This window comes from Notamacropus eugenii, chromosome 1, assembly GCF_028372415.1.
Source record: "Notamacropus eugenii isolate mMacEug1 chromosome 1, mMacEug1.pri_v2, whole genome shotgun sequence".
NCBI lineage: Eukaryota > Metazoa > Chordata > Mammalia > Diprotodontia > Macropodidae > Notamacropus > Notamacropus eugenii.
Window position 1 is genome coordinate 451,018,375 of NC_092872.1, and position 14,687 is coordinate 451,033,061.

The 14,687-nt window shown below is 36.6% G+C and overlaps 1 pseudogene; it reads left to right on the forward strand.

Annotated features, from left to right (window-relative positions):
* Positions 1–1,477: 1,477 nt before the first annotated feature.
* Positions 1,478–3,376, forward strand: LOC140518320 (biogenesis of lysosome-related organelles complex 1 subunit 5-like; annotated as a pseudogene).
* Positions 3,377–14,687: the final 11,311 nt, after the last annotated feature.

Genomic DNA, 14,687 nt, shown 5'->3' on the forward strand with positions numbered 1-14,687 from the left:
GCAGCAAATGCTGCTTGGATTTGTGCAGTGACCACCACCAAGGACAAGACAAAGAGAAGACAGCTTTCATTGACCAGATGGATGTTATTATTTGCTTTTATTCCCCAAGGCATCTCAGCACCTGTCATTTCTCAGTGTTTATGGAAGAAGTAGGTGGAAGCACGAATGACCTAGAAATTGTTCTATCCAGATGACCTCATTGTCTTTCTAAAGGTAGTGGAAGATAAGAGGGGAGGAACATTCTATGCATTTTTGTTACAAAGGTCTTGTGGGTTTTGTTTTTCTTCAAAAGGGGAAATGGGAAAAAAAATTTTTGTTGTTGACTGCAAAAATAAAATAAACAAAGAAGATAATTACTGAAGGATTGTTTTAATGTTTAAAGAACAGAAGGAAAACCAGAAAGGATCTAGACAAGCAGGACAACTTTGAAAGCTTCAAGTTGTATACATGCACACATACACACATATATACACATATATATTTATATATATATACACATATATGCATACATATATACATACACATACATATATGTATGTATATATATATTAAGGTAGTGTATAGTAAGTCTATAATAGTCGTTTCAATTCAATCCTCTTTTTTCTGTATTACTATGTATATGCAAAAATGTTAATTTTATTTGGTATCAAGTTCAATTTAAAAAAAAATAGAAGAAGACTTAAGGAAAGGCTAAGGAAAGTTGATTTAGATAAAGGCTGCTGGTTTGAAACTGTCAGTTGGCATGTACCAGTTTTGCAGAGACTGTTAAGGGTAAGGGTAACATAGTATGTCATCACTGACGCTGAGTGAAGTGAGCAGAACCAGGAGAACATTGTACGCAGTAACAGCAACTTTGTGTTACATCAACTGTGACTGACTTAGCTCTTCTTGGCAATACGATGGATGATCCAAGATAATTCCAAAAGACTTAATGATGGAAAATGCTATCCCCGTCCAGAGAAAGAACTATGGAGTCTGAGCACAGATTGAAGCATACTATTTTCACTTCCTTTATTTTTTGTAGCTTTTCCCTTTGGTTCTATTTCTTCTTTCACAACATGACTAATATGGAAATATGTTTTACATGACTGCACATATATAACCTATATCAAATTGCTTACCATCTTAGGGAAGTGGGAGGGGAGGAAGGGAAAGAGGAAATTTGGAACTCAAAATTTTATTTAAAAATGAATATTAAAAATTGCCTTTATATGTAATTGGAAAAAATAAAATATTATTTAAAAAATATGGTATTTCATCAAGGAATGAACATTAACCTTGAGAAGATAGAAATACTTATAATTGTCCATGTCTGAAAAGTTGTGGGGGTCTAAGACTAGTTCAGTTTTTTGTGGCTATTATCACATATTTATTAAGAACTATGTTGCTTGGCAAGGGAGATGGTCCCTTCCTTAGTCAGTATGAGTAGCAGAGGGACTGAGACCCCTTCAGGAAGCCAGGGGCAGAGGGGAGGAGGATGGGGAGGGGAGCAGGCAGGAAATGAGATCCGAAGGGATCGACGAGTTAACCAGTTCATTTTACTATCAAGGATCTAGGAGAGTCATTCTAGGCTGTTAAATCACTGACCAATTATTCAAGGAGAAATATGTGACTGGAAAATAATTTCAGAGAAAGAGGACCTGAAAGTTCTTGAGAATTTGAGGAATGTGATCCAGGAGACAAATGAACAGATTCTACCTAAATGTTAGAAACAATGCAGGACTGTGCCCCCCGCCCCCCCGGAGCCAGGCACCCCAGAGATGGCAAAGAGACAGCCATTTTAGTCCCTAAACTTTAGCAGAAGGAGCAGGGTCAAAGAAAGCTTCCCAATCACTTCTTCTTGTTCAGTCGTAGATGACTCTTCATGACCCATTTGGGGTTTTCTTGGCAGATATAACAGGTGGTTTGACATTTCCTTCTCAAACTCACTTTACAGATGAGGAAACTGAGGCAAACAGAGTGAAGTGACTTGTCCAGGCTCAGATGGCTACTAATGTCTGAGATCACGTTGAACCCAAGAAGACAAGTCTCCAGGCCTGGCAGTCTCTCTGCTTTGCTACCTACCTGCCCTTGATTAGTGAAAAACATTCCATAACCCAATGGGAAGAGTTCACAGAAAGAACCACAGCAAACAGGCTTCAATGGATTGAGAGCAGAAAAAGGACACAGACTGTCTTAAAGGGTAATACGCTGAGATGGAGAAAGACTTACATGAATTTTCATCTTCTTGAGATTCAAACAACAAACTTATCCCTCCTTGCAAAACAAAACAAAACACTAGACTTATTTGTGCTCTGTTACAAACTTAGCAATAAGTTTGGATGATAATGTTTTATCAAAGCATTGATAATAAAGATAACTTCTGCTAGAGTTCAGATTTAATGTTCCTTATAAAAAGAGTCCCATGTGTCTCCGACTAAGTGCCTCTGTATAATTTATTTAAGTGGGAGATAGGAAGAATGGAATGGCTTGATTCTTAGATATAGACAAGAATCTTAGATAAGAATTCATCCGAAGTCGCCGTAGATGAGTAGATAAGAAAATGGCAAATGTAGCCAAATTCTCAGACTGTGAAAGATAATCTAATCCATTCTCATACAGGGGAGTTAGTGTTGGATTTTATACTTGAGGCAATGTATGGGCAGCTAGGTGGTATAGTGGATAGAGGCCTAGGCCCAGTCAGGAAGTTCAAATTTGGCCTCAGACACTCATTAGCTCTGTGACCCTGGGCAAGTCACTTAACCCTGCTGGCCTCAGCTTCCTCATATGTAAAATGAGTTGGAGAAGGAAATGTTAAACCCCATCAGCATCTTTGCCAAGAAATCCCCAAATGGGGTCATGAAGAGTTGGACATGACTGAAAAATGATTGAACAACAAAAAGACAATGTTTACAGCTAATTACCAGTCATTCCCAGGCTCGAGGAGGGGAATGTACTTTGTTCTTATGTGAACAGTGTTCACAAACTACTGGCCCTGAAGCAGAATTTGGATTAAAGAGTAGATAATCAAAATAGTTTCAGTGACAGCACAATGATGTCCTTCCTGAACAATAAACTGGTTGTGTAAGGATATTGGTGTGAACTGCACAGTGACATCATGACTACATATTCCAGTGGACTAAGACAGCAAGATTCTCACAAAGATTCATGGCTTTTTACAATATAAGATTTTGAACTTTCAAAATCTGGTCAAGGAAGAGCTTGCCAAAAATTTGGGTTATTATTTTACCCTTTTCAAGAATCATGATTTTACCTGATTTACCTGATTTACCATGATAAATACCTTACAGTATTTACCTGATTATACATCTGCTTAATAGGGGATTAAGCTTTCTTAGGTTAAATAATATCTACACATTTTATAAATATAAGTAATTCTCTGTAACTTTATTTGTATTCTGGCTCTGGAACAACCAGAAGTGTTGGCTCACATGACAGAAGGGCTATGTTAGATATCAAGATCTTTTCATTGATAATGTATGTTCTCATAATCAAATGTATTATCTTGTAAAATGTACCAATGCTGTCATCACTGTGATCTTTAAAATATGCATTTAACAATCTTACCCAAAGAATGTAAGTTGTATTGTTTATTTATTTTACATAAATCAAGAAGAAATCAAATGCAGTAATAATAAAAAGATATATATTACAAGTGAATTCTAAAGCATGGATAAATATTTCAAATATTATTATAACTTCTATGCAGTGAAGAAAGGAGCAAGAAAAAAATCCAACTCTTGTTATCTCAGTGTTGGGACTACATGAAATCTAGAATGGCTGCCTATGTAAATTTATGGTTTAGTGGCATTCTTGGCAGCAAATTGAAAATGTGATTAAAGTTAGCAGAGGAGAAAAAGAAGAAGAAGAAGAAAAGAACTGTGCTGCCAAAAGCAAAACCAATTCAGTCAAAATCAGAAGAGAAACAAGAAACTGGGGCAAGGGAGAATTTTGCAGCAAGTTTCCCTGACAAAGGTCTTTTCCTAGGATAAATGGGAAATTGATTCAAATTTATAAAAATAGGATATGAATAGGAAGGTTTTCAGAGGAAGAAATTCAAGCCATAATATCCATGTGAAAATTGCTCTAAATCACTAATCGAGATATGCAAATTAAAACAATTTCAAGGTACCACCTCACACCCATAAGATTGGCTAAAATGACTGGAAAAAAAAGGTGCCAAGTTGGATGTTGCCTGCACCAGTCAACTCTTAGTTCAGCCTGCACTATCTATTAGCTAGGGCTGCCTAACACGGATGCAGTTTCTTATTTCTGCTGGCCATATAGTGATATCTAAAGAAGTAAAAGTTGTCCATGATACCTAGAGTAATGGGCTGAAGGAACAGTTTATGACTTCTACCAGACAGTATACCAGCAGTATATATGAATCTTATTTTACTGAAGCAACTCTGTTTCTACTAGGTGTCTTTGGATAACTGGCAGCAAAAACCAATGGCAGATAAAGGACTGAGAGAAGCGCTACAAGCCCAAGAAACAAAGAGTAAATCTAGGGGGTGCAAGTTTCATTCCCTGGAAGGCTCTTTGCTATTGAGGCAAAGACAAAGTTGGAGCTGTGCAATGTAGTACTGGGCCAGACTATAACCCCACACGTTGCACTAGCAAGCAGTCAGTACCCCTCCTCCCAACATATATACCTCTAAAGCCATGAAGGTATTACATGATGACTGGTAAGAAATTGTTTTTACTGGTCTGAAACAGCAGCAGATGTCATTAAGAAGTGGGGCAAAACCAATGGAGGGTCTTTCCTTGGGAGGGGCAGGGCCTATGCACAAATCCAGGCTCTGGGAGTTGGAGACCATGACTTCCAGAAGCCTTAGAGGTTGCTAGGTCCACCTTGGACCCTCATCCTCAGAAGTCCCTGCTCCAGGTTTGGAATATAAATAGCGAGAGTCAAGCTAGCCCCAAGGTGAATTCCATCTCTCAGGATCTTCTCCTGGAGGTCTCAGAGAAGGCGCGAAGGAAGACCACTGAATTCAATTCTACTAATGCCATGGTGAGTTGAGTGGCCTAGCACAGCCCTGCTTGACTTTAGAGATGAGTGAGAATATACCATCACCATCATTACCACCACCACCTGCCCCTGCCCAGAATTTCCATAGATCTCAGGGTCCTCACTAGGCAGGGGAGTATTGTACATCCTATATATTTGAGAACGAGCAAGTTTATGGTTGCCATGACAATTGTCACCACACACACCTCCCCTCCCTTCAGGAGAGGGTGAATAAACCTTTTCTTCTTTAGCCCTGCCCTTTCAGAGTGATGTGGTCAGGGCTAGGGAAATCTCAATATTTTCTGTAAGTGCTTGTCTTCTCCTGTCTCTGTACCTTTGCCCAGGCTGTGTCTCTTGTCAGGTATGTATTCCTTCCTCACTTAGAATCCCTAGCTTCCTTCAAAGCTCCTCTCTTGCACTACTTGCAAGAGGCCTTGCCTAATACCTCCAGTTGTTAAGCCCTACCTCAAAATTCCTTTGTTATCTACTTTATAATTATATGTGCACATGCTGTCTCCCCTGGCCCTACCCCAGCAGAAAGCAGTAATCTCCTTAAGGGCAAAGATGCTTGGTTGTTTCTGTTGCAGTTGTTATCTCTAGTGATTCAACAGTACCTGATATATAGTAGGCATTTAATAAATGGTTGCTGAATGAATACTGCTCCTACTCCTCCAATATTTAGGATGATGAGCTGATGTCTATTATATGTATGCATGTTTTATGTGTTTGTATGTATGTATTTATGGGGGGTGGGGGAATACTTATGCATGTGAGTATCTATGTCCATGGGCTAATGTTTCCTTGTTTTGGAGAATCTGGATGTGCTGTAGGCTAGCACAGATTGAATGGGATAAGAAAGTACAATCCTCTCCAATTCAGGCAATCAAGAAAATTACATTAAGCATCTACTATGTATAGAACACTACGGTAGGCAGATTAGATGAGACATGATGCCTGCCTTCATGGCGTAATGGGGGAACAAGAAACAGAAGTAGAAAAATATAATAATCCCTAACCATATGATAAGAGCATCAGAAAAGAGCAGATAAAGGGTTCTTTGATTTCCATTGAGGAAAACTGGTCATTACTGCTTACATATCCATCTCCTTTTTGGTTGGGCCAACAGGCTGCTGCACAGTGGATAGCGTCAGGCCTGAAGTCAGGAAGATTCATCTTCCTGAATTTAAATCCAGCTTCAGATACTTACTAGCTGTGTGACCCTTAAACACTTAATCCTGTTTGCCTCAGTTTCCTCATCTGTAAGATGAGCTGGAGAAGGAAATGAACGCAAACTACTCCAGTATCTTTGCCAAGAAAACCTCAAATGGAATCACAAATAATTGGACATGACTGAAATGACTGACTACCAAGCTTCTGCAACGGCTGTGAAGTGTCAGAGTGAAAACAGCATAGTTTCCAGAGTACAGAGGGATGTGGGTATCTTAGGCACCTCCAAGCTCTCTCTGTACTATGTGCTCCTGCTTCCTTTTTGGTCCAAATATCTCTTGATCATCTCTGAGGAACCCTGAGGTCAGCTTTGAGGGTTTTTCTTGCTGACTGTAGCCAGTCTTTACTGACAATTGCCCTTCGTGGATTTTCAGGCCCTATGTGACTCTGGGCTTTCAAAAGCAGATTTTCTGCTGAATAGGCTCAGATCTAAGCCCCAGACAGGAAGATACAAGTTAGGTAGAAGTTGCCCTGGTGTATATTGCCATTCCAGAGATAAAAGATAGAAGAGTAATAAGAGTCAATCCAAGAATTTTGATTACATAAATGGAAAAGCTTTTGCACAAACAAAATAAATGCATCTAGGCTAGGAAGGGAAATAGTCATATGGAAGAAATTTTTCTTTATGCCAAATTTCTAGGACAAAGGATGGTATCCAAGATATCTACAGATAACTTAAATAGGTAAGACCAAAAGCCATTCTGCAGTATTATTTGACCTTCATTTTTTGAAGGGGACACCAATGACATTACAGGATGATAGCTTGACTTGTGAGTAAATTAGATTTAAGTGAGGCAGAGCTGCACAAAGTCATCAGCCTCACTCTGTCTTCCAGAGTCAGTGCCAAGATAAAAATGGCCCAGAATGTGGTGTATAATCTTGCTGTCTTCAATGTTTGACCAAGCTCTAAGTGCTCCACAGTGCCTGCTTCAGTCACCTTCATGGCAAATGGAGCACATTGTTCTCATCTGCTCATTCCACAGGGTGAGGGGAGGGGTCGAGTCTTCATATGCTTAGGGTAGACATCCTCCAAACTCTCCTGCACTTTTCGGGCCTGTCGGTTACCCTCAACCTGTTTTAGCCTGTCCACTGAGACAGTTTTACTTGGGTGTCCCCACTGCACAAATACTACAAGAAGAGAGAGAGAGAGCAGATAGTCTGCCTCAATCTACATTTAGACTCTAGAGCTCTTTTTTTTCTGGATGTGGATAGCATTTTCCATCGGGAGTCATTTGGAGTTGTCTTAGATTCTTGCATTTCTAAGCAGAGATAAGTCTATCAAAATCATTGCACAATGTTGCTGTTACTGTGTAAAATGTTCTCCTGGTTCTACTCACTTCACTCAGCATCGGTTCATGTAAGTTTTCCAGGTTTTTCTGAAGTCCGCCTGCTCATCATTTCTTCAGGACTAATAGTATTCCGTTACATCCATATACCATAACTTGTTCAGTCATTCCCCATTTGATGGGCATCCCCTCAATTTCCAATTCTTGGTTACCACACCAAGAGCTGCCATAAAGGTTTTTTTTACATGTGGGTCCTTTTCCTGTTTTTATGATTTCTTTAGGATACAGACCTAGAAGTGGTATTGTTGGGTCAAAGGTCTAAGATCTTTTCAGAGGATCTGTAAAGTCAAAAATATTTTCATAATAATATTAAGACAGTATTTGTCTTTTAAAATACTCTTCCCTTTTCCAACTACATATCTGTGTGAGTTCAAATTGTCTTCATATATTTCAACCAAATAACATTGCAGTAGATTAAATGTAGAAGCATATGATAAGAAACCAGTTATTTTCTATTAAGCCAGACATTAAAAGATTTGCAAAAGTACATTTTCAATACATTTTTTGAAATAGTTATTGTTTAGGGAAATAGTTATTTTTCATTAAAATATATTTATATTAATATATTTCTTGTTGTTTTAAAAGAATTTATAAATATACATTTTAAAAATTTATCAGTTTTAATTTATATTATGATAAATACAGATACATATAATCCATATAAATAAAAGCTTTAAAAAATTTTTAATAATAATAATAATTTTAATAATAATTTTTAAGAGATCTAAGCTCAGAGTTTGAGACTGCTGCTCCAAATCACTAATATAATAAGAAAGAAGCATATCAGAACAACTCTGAGGTTTCACATCCAGGAAAATTGCAAAGGGAAAATAACTAAACAAATTGTGGTGCATGAATGTAATGGGATATTACTGTGCTTTAAGAAGAACCAATATGATGACTACCTAGAAGCACGGAAAGATTTACAGGACATGATGCAGGAAACAACACACACAATGGCTACAATGGGAAAGAATAAATACCAAACATCTCAAAGAAAATATTGTAAAATTTCAATGAATAAACATGGCCCTAACACATGAGGAATTGCTATCCTCCCTCCCCACTCTATTGCAGAGTTGGGGGACTTACAAGTACCCAAAATTATATCTATTGTCAGATTTTTTTCTATGTATTGATCAGTTTTGCTAATATTTTTTCTCTTTTTTCTTTCTTCTTAGAATGAGGGGAGAGGAAAAGATATAGGAAGAAATTTGGGTGATGTAAAACCAAAACATATCACTAGTTTTTTTAAGGAGTCAATCCAACGATGAGAGATCTAATCCTCAACTTGATTTTTAGTGTCTCAGCACTGAGGGTAAAGAGTCACAGACAGGAACAGATCCTAAAGCAATTTAAGATCATCCAGTCAGTGGAGGCACAGACTCAGAGGAAGTAATCATTGCACCTATAGATCATGGAAGAGGCAGTCAAGATAGGGACCTGAACCGAATGTTTCTTAAATAGCTGTCTCTTCCTATTAGCTGTTGTCTAACTATACTTCTTAAAATTTGTATTTGTAGAGCTGATTTTTCTTTTATTTTAATCTTAAACACAAAATGAGAAAAGAAAAAAAAACATTGCCAATTACACAGCAAACAATAGGAAAGGATTCAATATAAAACGAAAAATTTCCATTTCAAGAAAACCTGTATAATAAACACTACACATTGTTTTCAAACTGCCTGGGTTTTCTTTGCTTCATTGTTAGTTTTCTTTTGCTCACTGCTGTATACGTTTTATTTTATTTTTCTCCCTTCCTCCCTGCAACACCCTAAAGAAGGATACAATTAAGCATGGATATTGATAGATGTAGATACACACATACACACATATATGTATAACATATGCACATATGTATATGTATTACATAAATATCTATAAACACACACATATACACTCATATATGTAAGACCATATTATGCCTATTTCCTCCTATCATCTGTTTCTCTGAACGTGAATAGCATCTTCTTTCATAAGTCCAAGTCTTTCCATGCTTTTCTAAATCAACCAGTTGATCATTTCCTACACTATAGTAATCTACCCACCCAATTACATCCTATCTGAGAGATTATCTATGAATGTTCTGCATTCCTTCTGCATTTTGCTACATAGGTTTTGTTTACACAAGAAGATTTTAATTTAAAATAATTAAAATTATCTTTTTTTACACTTGCATTCAAGGTTACACTTAACTTTGGTAGGGAAGTTACTGGTCATAATCCCAGCTCTTTTGCAATATGGAATGTAGTATTCCAAGACCTATGGTCCTTCAGCATAGTAGCACTAGGTCTTGTGTAATCCTTATTGTAGCTGCAAGATATTTAAACTGTTTGTTTCCTTGTTGCTCACAATATTTTCTCTTTACCCTAAGATCTTTGAAACCTGGTTATGATATTTCTGTAAGTTTTCCTCCTAGCATCTCTTTTAGCTGGTGATCAGTAGATTTTTTTTCCATTTCTACTTTGCCTTTCTGTTCTAGAACTTCAAGGCAATTTTCCTTGTTAATTTCTTGTAATATTGTATTAAAATTCTTTTTTATCATAATTTTCAGGTAGTCGAACTATTCTTATATTATTTCTCCTCTATCTCTTCTCCAGATCAGTTGTTTTTCTGATGAGATGTTTCATTTTCTCTTCTATTTTTTCATTCTTTTGATTTTGTTTTATGATTTATTGATATCTTAGAATATCATTAGCTTCTCTTTGCCCAATTCTAGCCTTCAAGGAAAGCTTCCTTAGGTTTTTGATTCTCTATTTCCAGTTAGCTGGCTTTCATTTCATAATTTTCTTGGATTGCTGTTATTTTTTTTTCTGATTTTTCCTTGATATCTTTTGTGGGGTTGATTTTTTTTTAATCCTAGTATACTACTTCATTATTTTAATTATCATTATTTAATTAGAAAAGACCATCCAGTTAATCTGGTACCTGAACCAGGACTACTCCTTCCTCTATAACATCCCTAGCAAGTGATCATTTCAACCTTTATTGTTCCAGTGAAGAAAAATCCACTACCTATTGAAGTAAGCTGTCTCATTTGAGAATAGCTTCATTTTTTTTAAAAAAAGATTTTCCTTGCATCAAATCTAAATCTGTAATTTCTACCCCTTTCCTTTAGTTCTGAATTCCAGAATCAAGCAAAACAAGTCTAATCCATCTTCCATAATCCATCTTCCAAAGCCCTCTGAAAACTGTAAAATTCTTTCTCTGCTCATGAGATTTTAAGACCAGAGGGGCCATTAATCAATGGGTCTAATAACTGATCCATTGATTAACTGGGCTCACAAAAGCCCCATGAGTTGAATACGACAAATATTATACCCATTTTACAGATATGCACATGCCAAGAAAAGGCAAAAGACGTCAAAAAACCACATAACTGTTCAAATGACTGAATTGAAAACTATCTCCCATGCTGCTAATCCTGTATGTTTTTTTTTTTACTAAGTATTGCTGACTTTTTAATAATTTATTTGATTCACAACGCTGCTTTCTCTAAGATGGTCAAAACATTCTCTTTTTTTAAAATGATTTATTTATTTTTCAGTTCTCAACATTCACTTCCACAAGAATTTGATTCAAAATTTTCTCCCTATCTCTCCCCACCCCCCACCCTAGGACAGCATGCACCTTATCCACCCCTTCCTCCAGTCTGTCCTCCCTTCTATTACCTACCCTTCTTCCATCCCACTTCCCCTCTATTTTACTGTTGGGCAAAACAGATTTCTATACTCTGTTGCCTGTATATCTTAATTTCCAGTTGCATGCTAAAACATTTTTTAACCTTCATTCTTAAAGCTTTGAATTCCATGTTCTCTCCCTCCTTCCCTACCTGTCCTCATTGAGAAAACAAGCAATTCAATATAGGTCATACATATGTACAAAGCAAAGCACTTCCATAACAGTTATGTTGTAAAAAACTAGCCACATTTCCATCTCTCCTATCCTACCCTCAATTTATTCCATTCTCTCCCTTGACCTGTCCTCTCACTATAGTGTTTGCTTCTGATTATCCCTTTCCCTGATTTGCTGTTCCTTCTATAATCTTCTTTCTCCTATCCCCTTCCCTCTTGCCTTCCTGCAGGGTAAAATAGATTTCCATATCCAATTGAGTGTGTGTTATTCTCTCCTTAAGCCAAATCCCATTAGAGTAGGACTCAATTGTTTCCTTTCATCTCCCCCCTCTTCCCCTCCATTGTAAAAGCCCTTTCTTTGCTCTTTTATGTGAGATGATTTGCTACATTCTACCTCTCCCTTTCTTTTACTTCTAGTACATTCCATTAAACAATAATTTTATTTTTTTAGGTATTCTCCTTTCATATTCAGTTCACCCTGTGCTCTCTGTCTATATATATATATATATATATATATATATATATATATATATGTATATATATATATATATATATATGTATATATATATATATATGTATATATATATATATATATATACACATACACACACATATATATGTACACACATACACATATACATTTATATGTATACACACACCCCCATGTATATATATATACCTAAACATATATAATACACACACACATATACATATATATATATTCCTTCTAACTACCCTAATACTGGAAAAAGGTGTCATGAGTTATAAATAACATCTTTCCATGTAGGAATGTAAACAGTTCAACTTTAATAAGTTCCTTAAGGCTTCTCTTTCCTGTTTATCTTTTCATGTTCCTCTTGATTCTTTTATTTGATAGTCAAATTTTCTACTCAGCTCTGGTCTTTTCAACAAGAATGCTTTAAGTCCTCTATTTCATTGAATTACCATTTTTTTTCCCCTGAAGTATTATACTCAGTTTTGCTGGGTAGGTGATTCTTGGTTTTAATCCTAGTTCCTTTGGCTTCTGGAATATCATATTACAAGTCCTTTGATCCCTTAATGTAGAAACTGCTAGATCTTTGTTATCCTGATTGTATTTCCACAATACTCTAATTGTTTCTTTCTGTTTGCTTGCAATATTTTCTCCTTGACTTGGGAACTCTGAAATTTGGCTATAATATTCCTAGCAGTTTTTCTTTTCAAATCTCCTTCAGGAGGTGATTGGTGAATTCTTTCAATATTTATTTTACCATCTGGTTCTAAAATTTCAGGATTGATAATTTCATAAAAGATGATGTCTATGCTCTTTGTTTCATCATGGCTTTCAGGTAGTCCCATAATTTTTAAATTGTCTCTCCTAGATCTATTTTCCTGGTCAGTTGCTTTTCCAATGAGATATTTCACAGTGTCTTTATTTTTTCATTCTTTTGGTTTTGTTTTGTAATTTCTTGGTTTCTCATAAAGTCATTAGCTTCCATCTCCTCCATTCTAATTTTTAAAGAGCTATTTTCTTCGGTGAGTTTTTGAATCTCTGTTTCCATTTGGCTAATTCTACTTTTTAGAAATCCTCATTGGCTTTTTGGATCTCTTTTGCCATGTGAATTAGTCTATTTTTTAAGGTGTTATTTTCTTCAGTATTTCTTTAGGTCTCCTTTAGCAAGCAGTTGATTCATTTTTCATGATTTTCTTGCATCACTCTCATTTCTCTTCCCAATTTTTTGCTCTATTACTCTTACTTGATTTTCAAAATCCTTTTTGAGCTCTTCCATGGTCGGAGACCAATTCATATTTTTCTTGGAGGTTTTGGATGCAGAAGCCTTGACTTTTATGTCTTCCTCTGATGGGGTGCATGTTTCTTCCTCATCTGAAATGATGGAAGAAAATACCTGTTCACCAAGAAAGTAACCTTCTATAGTCTTATTTTTTTCCCTTTTGTGGGCATTTTTCCAGTCAGTTATTTGACTTCTGAGTCCTTTGTGAAAAGGAGCATATGCTCTAGGGAACTGTAAGTTCTCAGTTCCTCCAAGGTGGCACAATCAAGAGAGAGGAGTTTACTCCTCTCCTGGACTGCACTCTCCTTTGGAAGTAACCACAAGTTTTCTGCCCAGGATCTGGGAGTAGAATTCCTTCTCCAGAGCCTCCACTAGCTCCACCAGTCAGTGCTCCTTCTCACCCTAGGACCACCACTCAAGGTTGAGATCCAGATCAGCAGTTCAATTCCCCCAGGGTTTTTAGGCTGAGGGCTCCAAAAACAGATTCTGAGGCTGCCTGGGGCTGGGGCTAAGGCAGGACCCTGCTCCCTTTTCACCCAGGTGAAAGAGTTGTCTCACTGACCTTTGAGCTGTTTTTGGCATTTGTGGGTTGAGGAACCTGGGAACCACAGCTGTTGCCAGGGATGCCATGCCCCAGCCTACTCCAGTCCTGTCCCTGCCATGAGGCATAGTCAAGGCTAGACTGGGCTCTATTGGCTGTGCTAGGCTCTGAGACTGGTGTGATAGACCTTTCCTGTTGGCCTTCCAGGCTGTCTTGGGTTAGAGATCTCTTTCACTGTGTTGTTTTGTGGTTTCTGCTGCTGTAGAATTTGTTTAGAGTCATTTTTTACAGGTATTTTGTAGACTGTGGGGGTAGAGCTTCTACAGGTCCATCCTTCTACTCTGCCATCTTGACTCCACCCCCAGGGAAGCATTGTTTTAAAAATTCAAAGAAAAAAACAGGAGAAAAGCCAGAAAGAACCTTAGTCAAGCTAGTTAACTTTGAACATTACATGTTGAATTTATTATAACTATGTTATAATTTATATTTTAAAAAGAAAACAACTTGTGCATAGTAGAGATTCATAGTTTCATGGATAGTCTTCTTTTTTGTTCTGCTATGTATATGAATATGCCTGTTTTATTTGGAGCTTAAGTTCAGAATTTTTTTTCAATAAAAGAACATTTACTCTATAAACATTTACTCTAGATCCAGAGATATACAGAAATCCAACCAATAAAGAGGAAACAACTCCAAAACACTAAAAGCAGAACTAAAGGAAAAAATGAATTTTTCACAATGTGTACATTAATACATAGAAGAAATTAAGAAAAAATTTTAAAAATGAAATTAAAGCTTTTGAGGAAACTACAGGAAAGAGAATAAATAACTTAAAACAGAAAATGGTAACTTTATCCAAGTAATAATAAACTCCCTGAAAATTAAAATAGATCAAATGGAAAGCAATTTTTATGAGACAAGTAGAGTAATTAGAAC